We start from the raw sequence: 12967 nt of genomic DNA, 5'->3' as shown, positions 1-12967 counted from the left end.
TTGTCTAAGGTTTTATCCTTTTTATATACGTTTCCATGACTCTTTGAGTCCTAGTCCGTGTCCTGGTAGTAGGGTGATATGGGCCACCTGAAGATACTAGGTCTTAATCCCCAGACCCTATAAATGTTAAAAGGCAAAGGGGTCTGCAGATGTGATAGTTAGAGATCTTGACATGGAGAGATAATCTTGTATTATCTCCGTGGGTCCTAACTGTAATCACAAATAACCTTATGAGAACGAGACAGAGGAAGATTAACACCCTCAGAAGAGGAAAAGGCATGTGACTACAGAAGAGAAGTTGGTTTGAGGTAGGGCGGGGGCACAAGCCAAGGAATGTTAGTAGCCACCAGAAGCTGGAAGAGGCAAGGAACTGTTTTTCTTTTTTCTTTACTTTCTTTTTCTTAATAGTGTGGGAAGGAAACTTGTCCCTATTGACTTGATTTCAGCTCAGGCAGCTCACATCTGTAATTCCAGCACTTTGGAAGGCCAAGGCAGAAGGATCACTTGAGCAGGATGAGCAGGAGTTCAAGATCAGCCTGAACAATATAGTGGGATGCTGTCACTACAAAAAAAGGAAAAAAAAATTAGCCAAGCATGGTGGCACACACCTATAGTCCCAGCTACTCAAGAGAGCAAGACAGGAGGATCCCTTGATCCTGGGAAGTTGAGGCTATGATGAGCCGTGATTATGCCACTGCACTTCAGCCTGGGTGACAGTGTGAGACTCTGTCTCAAAAACAAACAAAAATAAACTTTTTTTCTGGCTTCTAGTTTCCAGAACTGTGAGAAAATAGATTTATGTTGTTTGACGCTACAAAGTCTGAGGGAATTTGTTATATTAGCCAAAGAAAATTGATAACAGCTCTCCAACTTTTAAGATCTAATCTCTCACTCTTTTCACTAATTTTTCTTTTCCGTTATTCTAAGATCCAAAGCTAAAATTGACCTCAAGGAGTATTTATTCCAGTGGCTTTAAAATTGTGTTTCTCAAAGACCTACATTTTCTCTAGAACATTGGTTGAGACTGAAAAAACTTGTTTTTTAATAATAATAATAATATTTGAAGTCTGGAAAAGTCAATGGGCATCCCAAGTTTAATACTATTGGTGGTTTATACAACAGCCCTTCCTGCTCATCTTTTATGTGAAGAGAGCCCTGATTTTTAAAAGTGTCCATCCCTCACGCCAGATTTAGTATTAGATCCTGAAGATTTCGAGTCACACATTCCCTCTGTAAGGGGTGGGCTTTGGGATAGATAAGTGACCTAATTTTAGCCAAAACTATGTGAAGAAAGGAGTGATTAGGGTAGAGAGTAATGGGGATATTTGAAGAAAAGATTTTTGCAGAAAAAATACACATACACATATGTATGTGTGTGTGTGTGTGTGTGTGTATGTGTATTACTGTCTGAAACTGCCACAGCTATCTTGTCAATAGGGCAATTATTATAAGGATCAAAGTTGACACACTGTAGATGACAGAGCAGAGAAATGGAAAGAATCTGGACCCAGTATTATATCATTGAGTTGACAAATTAATGCACCATGGGAGATATAAATTTGCTTTTAAGCCATTTTAAATATGTTTTTTTCCTGAGTTGAAATTCCTTAATTGATAAGAATAATGTTATTTTTCATATATTTATACATGTAAAAAATGAATTAAAATAATTAGAAATAAAACTAAGTCACAGGAAATAAGTTCCCTTTAAGAATTTGTAGGATATTCGTATTTATACCATCATCATAGTAACAGCTAATAGCCTAATATGTATTGAGTATATATAAATATGCAATATAAAGATAATATATAATCTTTATTAATAAAAGAAGGCAGAGTTGACAGTAAATTTAGTCTATATAAAGTAATTACATGATGAGAAAAATCACTGCTCAATGTTTAGTGTCCTGGGAGGAAAATGACTAGGAAAGAGTACCTCATTAAAAAAAGTTTTTTTGCTGCTTATTTTTATGGCTTCTATTTCTATAAGTAAATACTGAATACATTAGACATTTGGGAAAATCAGTAATGTTTCCAGGCCTCCTGCATTTTCAAAACTGACTGTAAAACAGCGTAAAACAGTTTTGAAAAACAAATCCTGCAAGATGTTCTGTAAGCACATATAAAACACATGAAATATAATTTCACTTACATATTTAAAATATATACTCATCTTTGCCTAAGAACACAATACTCTTTAATAAGAAGAGTATCAAGGGAAAAATAACGATATAGGTGTTAGGAAAACAGAAAACAGTAGCATACGAGAGTCAGGGGGACATCAATTTAAAATCAATTCCATCTTAAAACTAGCAAGGCACATTCCTTTCCAGTCAAGACCCATGGTCATAAGATGTTTATGGCTGATGAAGCTTAAAGATAGCTGCAAGGACATACTCCAGCAGCAACAGAAAGTCAAGAAATCCAAATACCCACAACACTATATGCTTTCGCGATAATTATAGTTATGCTTTGATATACTTATAAATGAAAATATTGTGGATAACTTTCTTCAGATCAACAATGTACTAAATTTTGTCAGACAGCCCACATACATTTTTTTATAAAGTATCTCTTTTCATTACACTCTATAACTCACTCTGAATTCCTTCCTGGATGAAATTCAAGAACCCTCTACTGAAGTCTGGATTGGGACCCCTTTTTTCATCAACAAAGATACTGTTTTCTCTTCCCTTATGGTTGTAGGATTGTTGTTTTTTGTCCTAGAGAAGAAATGTTTAAGTCATATCAAATACTTTACAATATGAGGCACATGTGTATATATGTGAAGATATAAAGTATTAAAGAGTTAAGAGAACTAGGTTACACAACAGTGGGCTAAAAAGTTGTTTCCAGGTTAATTAAAAGTGAAGGGTTTAAATTGTTACATGGGAAAATAACTTTATGAGTATACTTTTATATTAAAATATTTTTACCTATTTTTATCCTTCTAGCATCTGAATATTCTTGTTAAAAAACACAAAATATTAAAAAAAAACTCACCTCACACCAGTTAGAATGGCGATCATTAAAAAATCTGGAGACAACAGATGCTGGAGAGGATGTGGAGAAATAGGAACACTTTTACACTGTTGGTGGGAGTGTAAATTAGTTCAACCATTGTGGAAGACTGTGTGGTGATTCCTCAAGGACCTAGAAATAGAAATACCATTTGACCCTAGCATCCCATTACTGGGTATATAAACAAAGGATTATAAATTGTTCTATTATAAAGACACATGCACATGTATGTTTATTGTGGCACTGTTTACAACAGCAAAGACTTGAAACCAACCCAAATGACCATCAATAATAGACTGGATAAAGAAAATGTGGCACATATACACCATGGAATACTATGCAGCCATAAAAAAGGATGAGTCCATGTCTTTTGCAGGGACATGGATGAAGCTGGAAACCATCATTATCAGCAAACTGATGCAAGAAGAGGAAACCAAACACCACATGTTTTCACAGGCGAGTGTTGAACAGTGAGAACACATGGACACAGGGAGGGGAGCATCACACACTGGGGTCTGTTGGGGGGGTGATGGGGAGGGACAGCAGGGGGTGGGGAGATTAGGGGGGATAACATGAGGAGACATGCCAGATGTAGGTGACGGGGGGATGGAGGCAGCAAACCACATTGCCATGTGTGTACCTGTGCAACAATCCTGCATGATCTGTACATGTACCCCAGAACCTAAAGTACAAAAAAAAAAAGACAAAAATTAAGGCAAATTTCTTACAGATGAATGATTTAATCTACAGCTTTCATATGAGTAGAAGAATAAAAAATATCGAAGTGCAAATGAAAATAAGAGGCAAAGTAAAAGAGGAGTAAGAAACAAAATAAGATAATATTAATAAAAAATAGAGCAGATAATTTCATTAGAAAGTTGCTTCTCTAACCCTAGATACTAAGCAGCTGACTTAGCTTTAATCACTGATTCAAGTTCAGGAAATTATACATGTACTGTGTCTGTCAGTGTCTATTTAAAGAAAATAATGCCATTTTTATTGTTTAGTGGAAAAATACTTTGAAACATGTTGTTTATGTGTAGAAAAATCAGTGTACAGTGTCTTAATACATTGTTTCCCTAAGTCATTGAAGAATGCTGTCAAAACAAAAATTCCAAAAAGCACATCATTTCCAGAAACTTCTGATACCTGCAAGAGGTGATGGTACCTCATTTTAGCTTATACATTAAACTTTTTTGAGGTTTTAAACTATGGAGTATGTATGCTTCATTATCAGAAGCAGTTGAATTATCAAAGCAGATCCAAAGCAGATCTAATCTTAGATCTTACCAAGCTTTACAAATAATCCAAAGTCTATAATTAAAATATATAGATAAAAACAGTCTTCCTTAGTCCTGAACCTGTGATGCAGCTTCCCCATTACCCCTTTCTCTGTTTTGGAATGTGTTTTGGTTTCAGATTGCCAGATAACTGCTTAACAATGTGTGCTGTACATTGAGGAAGTCACATTGTGGTTTATTAGTTTTACTTCCTGTGGGTCACACACAGAAGTGGAATGTGTGACTAATTTCTGTCCATCAACCAGACATGCCCCAAATTTATGAACCCTAGGTTTATGTACATTAATCAAGTTGGACAGCTCAGGAATATCTTGTTAAATAGAATGTTTTAGGTAAAGATCTCCTAATAGCTTTCCACTAATAAACACCATTAGACTGTATACAACAAGGTTGAATGGAGATCACTCGTTCCCTTGGGCATTGCCAATGTCAGTCATTGCTTTGGGTATCTCCAATAGGGAAGTTGGAAGTCGTAGACCAGCTATTATGCTTTCCTTCTGACATAGCCAAATAAGTAGTATATTACTAGTAAATTGTTGAAATATTGTACTATTTAAACTAGAGAAATAACATCATTTGGAGAATGTATTTGAATGATATAATTTGTGGAATTATATTATTTTCCATACATTAGTTTAGATAAGATTTTTTAAAGGAATTTTTAATGTATTTTTCTCTAAGTTTAAGGCAGGGTCACACTAAAATTTTATAATTCAGGGAATTTTGTTGTTAAGTCAAATGGTTGTACTTAACAATCATTCTAAGTACAGAATTATGTTTATAAGAAAGATGAAAGTCGAATAAGGGCATACCATGGACTATAATATCTTAAAACCTGCTTCCTCAAGATAAATATATTAAAAAGCAATTTCAATTTTTATAGTCTATAATTTGTTAACCTGTATTTTTCTATTCAAGAAAATTATTGCAAACATTTAATTTTCTAAAAAGTTCAAATTTACATTTTTTTAAAGTGAAGAGTATGTAATTGACAGTTTAATCACCAGTGGTAATTTTATTTTTCTCATTAAGTTAAAATAATTCTTTTTTAAAAATTATACTTTAAGTTCTGGGGTACACATGCAGATCATGCAGGATTGTTGCATAGGAATACACATGCCATGGTGGTTTGCTGTATCCACCCCCCTCATCATCTACATTAGGTATTTTTCCTAATTAAATAATTCTATCATTTGTCCTGTATTTTCCACCTAATAATGAAGTACAAAGATGGAACATTGTATAATCCATTTATTTGGTGCACTCTTATAACTGATTTTCTAGTCATTGACACTATGTGACAATGCAAAAATTCATTGTAGAAAATTGTTGTTAGCTTTTTATCAGTTGGGATTCATCCAGGAAAATGAAGTAATAATGTAATGAAAAAGGACATTTGTTATAGGAGTTGTAGTTGACGGTGGGATGGAGGTGACATAGATTCATATAATTGCAGAAGAAATGGGGTAGAGAAGCTCCACTTAGGAATTAACCTAAGTGTTCATTCATGTTGGATTGTATAAAGAAAATATGGCATATATACACTGTGGAACACTACCCAGCAATAAAAGGAAAATAGAGTCATGCTATTTGCTGCCACATGGGTACAGCTGGGGGCCATTATTCTAAGTGAACTGACTCTGAAGCAGAAAATCTAATACCGCATTTTCTCACTTATAAGTGGAACCTAAACAATGAGTACATATGGACGTAAACACCGAGAGAACAGACTCTGGGGACTCCAAAAGTGTGTAGAGTAGGAGGGCTGTGAGGTTGAAAAGTTACCATTGGGTACAATATTCAACATTTAGATGATGCATATACTAGAAGCCCAATGCCCAACATTAAGCATGTAATCCCCATGTAACAAACGAGTGCATGAACCCCTTCAATCTAAAAAGACAACAAATAAACAAGTAATTTATAAATAGCCTTTTACTTCTAAGTTTCTGTTTACTTCTTTCATGCCTGTCCGTGAGCGGCCTTTGTAATTAAATTTTTCACAGGTCAGTTTATGTAAGAGGATGCAATGACTGAGTTTAAATAGGTCAAGCACATAAAAACAAACAAACAAAAAATTTTCCAGATCATAAAATAAGTCATTACGTATTGTTCAAGTCTTCCTTTCACTTTGTTTATGGAAAGTCAGACATGATTGTGGTGAACCATATTTTTCAGTCATATTTCAAATAAATTTCAGAGTGGTTTGTGTTGTAAAATGAGAAGAAATTGGATTTGAGACCTTTATGTTGACCCACTCTTCAACTGCTAATGAAATCATTTTCCTTCACATTTTGATTCTCTTGCAACTTTATCATTTACTATATGAAAGTGTGATTACTCACTCATGTTCTTCATGAATGCCTGTAGGTTACTTGGCCTGCCACCTTCAGGTTACCCATTTAGTGAACGGGAATTATATGAGATCATGGATTCTCACGTGTAATGGAATTAATAAGTAGGAAGATGTCTCTAAACTAATTTGAACTTTTTTTGAAGGATATTTTTTCTCTACCTTGCCCAATAAAATGTATTTACCTTGTAGAAAAATATGGCTTTTTACTACTCTTTATAGAAAAAAAAATTATCTTTACAATAGTATTATATAGTAGAGAAATGTTTATGGACAACAAAAAAGGCAATGAAAACAACAAAAAATCTTAGCAGTATAAAAAATGACAAATAAGGGAGAATGCCTAAAATTGAGTCAATCACATAACAGTACATCCTTCTTTAAATATATATAAGAAGGGAGTAGCCAGGCCAAAAGTAAGTGACACCATTAAAGGGAAAAAGAAGATGTTAATGCAGGAAATATTGATATTGACAAGAGTACAAAAGATTCTTTAGCCTCAGTAATCACTGGGGAAACGAAAAAGACATCCAGTACTTGTAGAACGTATGATGTATTTCTCTGAAGACAGGCTTATAAAAAATACATATATATACTTTACTATAAACAGATTTTTAAAAGCAAGATTGGAAAAAGCATTTGAAGGAAGGTAGGAAATAATGAAGGAAAGGAGAGAAGAAAGGAAGGAAGGACAGAGGGAAGGAGAAGACAAGGAGGGAGAGAGGAAAGGAAGAAAAAGGGAAGGAAAGAGAGAAAAAGAAAAGTCCTTCGGTTATGTATAGCAAATGTTAAAGGTAAATATACATATATATATATGCATGTGTGTATTCATGTTCATGATAAAGTATAATTAAGATATTAAAATCATTTATAAATAGTAAGAGCATGGGGAAAGTAATTCAATTTCACACACAAATACGTGTGAATAACTGAAGGACTTTTCCCAAGCTTTGTGCAATTTACAAATATGATGTCAATGCCTTTATTGTGCTTCATCATAAACATGAATAATCATTTAGCTACTTAAAAGTTAAGTTGTTTTAAATGTTTAAACATTATAAACAATGTCCTGATGAACATGCTTGAGTAAACAACTTTGAGCACCTCTTTATTTCATGGTATATAATTACTGATAATTATTCAACCCTTTAGAATTAATGCAGTATAACAAATTATTTATTTATTCAATAAATATTTACCAAATGTATAAATATATCCCATGCAATGTTCTAAAAGCAAGTGTATAGCAATTAAAAGAGAAAAAATGAAATCTTCCCTGGCTCCATGGTACTAATGTTTCAGAGAGAAAAATAGATGAAAATGAGTAGTAAAAATAAATAGTGCATTAGATGTTCAGTTTTCTATAAAGGGAAATGAAGCAGTAAAGGATAGGCAGTATTGGTGGAAGGCAATTTTACCACTGAGAAAGTAATATTTGAATAAAAGCATAAGGAATACAGGTGTTTGATATAGTTACCTGCAATAAGAGAATTTCAGCAACAGAGACCAGCAAGTGTGAAGATTCCAAGCCAGCAATAGAACACAGCAAAGAAACCAGTATAATGGGAATAGGAGGTTATGAGAGAACGTGAAACTTAAGCCAGGAGTTAGAATTGCATATAATGTAGGACCTTGTAAGCTATTTTAAAACTTTGTATTTCATTTTGAATGACACTGGAAACTTGTCGGCTTTTGAGCAGAGTGGTAAAATCTGACTTACTTTTTAACAGCATATCTCTGGCAGTGGCATTGAAAATAGAAAAAAAAAGTAAAAGTTGTAGCAGGCTTTAAGAGGCGTGTATAATGTCCCAGGTGAGAGGCGACTGTGACTTGAAGTGGTGACGGTGCAAGTAATAAGCAAAGGTAGGATCCTAATCTGATTTTTAATGTTGAATCCAATAAAATATTGTCCAAGGATTGGAAGTCAGTTACAAGAAAATTAGATAATTCTAGATGCCTCTAAGGTTTGGCCTGAACAATCAGAAGTATGGGGCATCCATGAATTAATAAGGGGAGATTTTAGACAGTTAAGTTTGGAACTAAGATTCATTGACTCAGTTTTGAAAATGGTAACTTTTACATGTAGAAGAAACATTGAGTGGTCATTTAAATTTGCATCTAATTTTCATGAGCAAGGTTAAGGCAGAAGATAGAAATTTGAGATTCACAACTGGATATATGGTATTTAATGTCACAAGACTGGATGAGATAATCAAGAGAGTAAATGGCATAGGAAAGTGAAGATGTCCAACCAAGTTTGGTGACTGCAGATGTGAATACTCAAGGTTTGAGGAGACAAGGAAGAAATGGAAATCAGTAAGGCAGAAGGATAGAGGAAACTGTACTATCCTGAAAGCCTCATAAAGTTCCACCAGAGCAGAATCTTCAAATTCTGCCTAAAGATTAAGATGAGATTTAAGGTATAGTTGGATCCAAATGATTCAACTTTCATTTTTTTTTATTGCATTTTAGGTTTTGGGGTATATGTGAAGAACATGCAAGACTGTTGCATAGGTGCACACATGGCAGTGTGACCCGCTGCCTTCCTCCACTTCACCTATATGTGGCATCTTTCCCCATGCTATCTCTCCCCAACCCCCCAGCCCCCACTGTCCCTCCCCTATTTCCCCCCAACAGACCCCAGTGTGTAGTGCTCCCCTCCCTGTGTCCATGTGTTTTCATTGTTCAACACCCGTCCATGAGTGAGAACATGTGGTGTTTGATTTTGTGTTCTTGTGTCAGTTTGCTGAGAATGATGGTTTCCAGGTTTATCCATGTCCCTACAAGGACACGAACTCATCGTTTTTGATGGCTGCATAATATTCCATGGTGTATATGTGCCACGTTTTCCCGGTCCAGTCTATCATCGATGGGCATTTGGGTTGGTTCCAGGTCTTTACTATTGTAAACTGTGCTGAAATGAACATTCGTGTGCATGTGTCCTTATAGTAGAACGATTTATAAACCTTTGGATATATACCCAGTAATGGGATTGCTGGGTTGAATGGAATTTCTATTTCTAGGTCCTTGAGGAATCGCCACACTGTCTTCCACAATGGTTGAACTAATTTACACTCCCACCAACAGTGTAAAAGTGTTCCTATTTCTCCACATCCTCTCCAGCATCTGTTGTCTCCAGAGTTTTTAATGATCACCATTCTAACTGGCATGAGATGGTATCTCAACGTAGTTTTGATTTGCATTTCTCTAATGACCAGTGATGATGAGCATTTTTTCATATGTTTGTTGGTCTCCTGTATGTTCAACTTTCATTTGAATAAATTTTTAATCACCTGTTTATTAAAATTATTTGTAGGAGAAGAAAACATTTTTCAGTTCAGAATTATTTTAATAGGTGTTTAAAACTTATAAATAATGGTTTACCAGTGCAAAAAAACGAAAATATTATTTTTAAAATTATAGGTAAAAAAACAGTATCTTGGTCACTATAATTGTGCTATAAAACATATTTCAGCTTAGCTCTTAGCAGTGATATCCAATAAAACATAATCCTTTTGTGTTTCAAAAAAATTAACTCAATATTTTAAAAATATTTTTTGTGTACAATTGGGTTAAGTGGATACACACATTATCTGCAATTCATTCTGTGAATTATAATATTTTAATTAGCCCAATATATTATTATTTTAATGTAATTTCCAGCCCAGTAAAGACAAAACCTACACTCTTAGAGATTAGTTATAATCAATTCTAGTTTCTAATTTTAAATAAAGTTTTCATTGTTCTAATTATAAAAGGACTATAGCCATTCAATAGTTACTTCAAAATCTGACTCTAAATCACGTCCCAAACTACAGCATCTCTCTGTATCTCTTTGCCTCATCCGTCTACATTTTACTCTGAACTTACTCTCTTTCCTCTTTGCATATACCTTTTCAGGGTTTTTTTCACCTCTGATTTGGAACGTGGTCCCAGCTAACTTTAAAAACCAAGCACTATATTCATGACATTCTCCTGTTTCTCAAAAAGTTGAGACCAATATTTTACTCTTCTCCCTGACACCGACTCCTATTTTGTATCAATTTCTTTTCATTGTGCCAGCACTAGGAATTCTCTTCCTGACTTGCAGATTCCAGGCTCTTTTGCTTTTTTTCTGCAAAGATTTTTCAGGTAGTTTTAGGCTTTACTGTGTGATGGGGATTCTTTCTGTCCTTTTTTTTGTTGACTGAGAACTTGTCTTGACGCTCTGCTTTGCAGAACTGTACTTATTAGTAAAGCCAGTCCCTGAAGGAGAGATGGGGAGATTTAACTAGACTTGAAGTTTTGTGTAAGATATAAATGAGATCATGGTGTATTATATTGGTTTTTTTCTGAGGTCTGTGTTCAAAGTCCTCTTGTAATGTCTCCCAGGCTAGTATCTGTTTTACAGATTATATTACCATGATGTGTGGTTTGATTTATCCTTAAGGACTTATGAATGCAAGCAGACACTGAGATAAATAATCAAATTCAATATTAAAGTAAAACATATGTCTAGTAATGTAATGCCCCGTCTAGTTTTCCGTGAGTGGATCAGGGCACACATCCCCCTGTTGCCATGAGTGTGACTAAATGTCTCTATTCTCAGTTACTTTCAATTAACGGCTGCCGTTCTTCTATCATGGATTGATCATTGTCCTTGGCTAACTGGAGTTGATTCACCAGGAAGGTTACCTACTCCCTCTTCTGATAGCTGACTGGTACTGAGGAACAAAAAGCTGACCCCTTGTTTTCTTGCTTCAATGAAGGGTAACTCTACTGTCTTATTTATGCTCCAGAACACTCTTCTTCTACTCATATGCCTACAAAGCTCCCCCATATGTAGTCAGGCAAAATAGTTGAGGAAAAAACAAGATCCGTAATAGTGTGAATACTTTGGGGTCACTTGTGTAAAATACATAAAATAAACATTTATGTTTTGTTCAATGTAGAATGTCTCTGGAAGAATAAACAGGAAAAAAGTAACCTACCTTTATTATGATATTTGAGGCATTAAAGGAAACATACTATATTAAGACAGATATTTTATCTTCTTTTAAATATTGTAATATGTACAAAGGTTACTTATTCAAAACATTTAATATTGTTCATTTTTTAAAGTGACTTTTTTTTTCAGCGGCTGCTTCTAGTTTTTGGGAAGGCAGCCACTTTTGAGAATTAGACATGATGTCACAGACAGTCCAATTGTGATCTCCTTTCATCTGGGACAGACAAAAGAAGTGGGAAATGATCAAAAGTTGGCTATAAATAAAAGTACTGATGGATTGGAAGCTGTCACAAGTTTAGAGAAGAAACCAGTTTTTGAGGAGGCGGGATGTGGGTTTAGCTGCCTAGTTACATACTAGTTACCTGAAATCCACCTCTTTTATAAATCTAGAGTACTAGAGCATATCTACTCAGTGGAACAAGTGTCAGTATTTGGGCGGGCAGTTAGGGCGGAGCTGTTAGTCTGGCAAAAGGCTCACTGATAAATTTCTAAAATATTTTATGAATTATGGTATTCTTATTGGACATTTTGCACTTATACAATGTCAGAATAATATGTAAATAAAAGAAATACAGTTAGCCTTCCATGTCTGTGGGTTTCACATCCATGGATTCAACTAACCACAGACTAAAAATATTTGAAAAAAATAGAAATCCACAAGGTTTCAAAAAGCAAAATCCAAATTTGCTGCATGTCAAGTACTATGTTGAATCTCTGTGAAGTAATGTGTAGGCAGTTTATTGGGTATTATAAGTAGTCTAGAGATGCTTTAGATTGTGCCTCGGTTATATGATAATATTAAGGCATTTTACGCAAGGGACTTGAGAATCCGTGAATTTTGGTGTCTGTGAGGGATCTGGAACAAGTTTCCCATTCTCTCATGGATACCAAAGGACAAATGTATATAGGAAAAGTGTTGTTTTGTTTTTCTAAGTGAGGGGGAATATATCAGATCGACAGAAAAATATTAAATTAAAAAGTTCTTGAAAAGATATCCACAATGTAATATGAGCAAAATTATATTTAATTCAAATATGTTAAAAACAAAAATACTATGTAAGTTATTCATTAGTATCTTAAGATATCCAATATATTTACTAAAATCTAAAAAGTAACTTTGTTGGAAAATTCAATCAAATTTCCCCATATGCATATTTATTCATTTAGTTTTGTCTTATCTTTTATTTTCACAGAGTTCTGTCCAAGCCCTGGTGTACACAGTGTCATTAAATAGCAGGAGCTGTGATTAATAGATGTGAGAAATGCCACCTGGGCAGGGATTTGATAATAATTTTTAGAAATGCA

This window comes from Aotus nancymaae, unplaced genomic scaffold (assembly GCF_030222135.1).
Source record: "Aotus nancymaae isolate 86718 unplaced genomic scaffold, 86718_ANA_hifiasm-v0.15.2.pri h1tg000062l, whole genome shotgun sequence".
In the NCBI taxonomy this organism is placed as follows: Eukaryota; Metazoa; Chordata; class Mammalia; order Primates; family Aotidae; genus Aotus; species Aotus nancymaae.
This window is presented reverse-complemented; position numbering follows the sequence as displayed.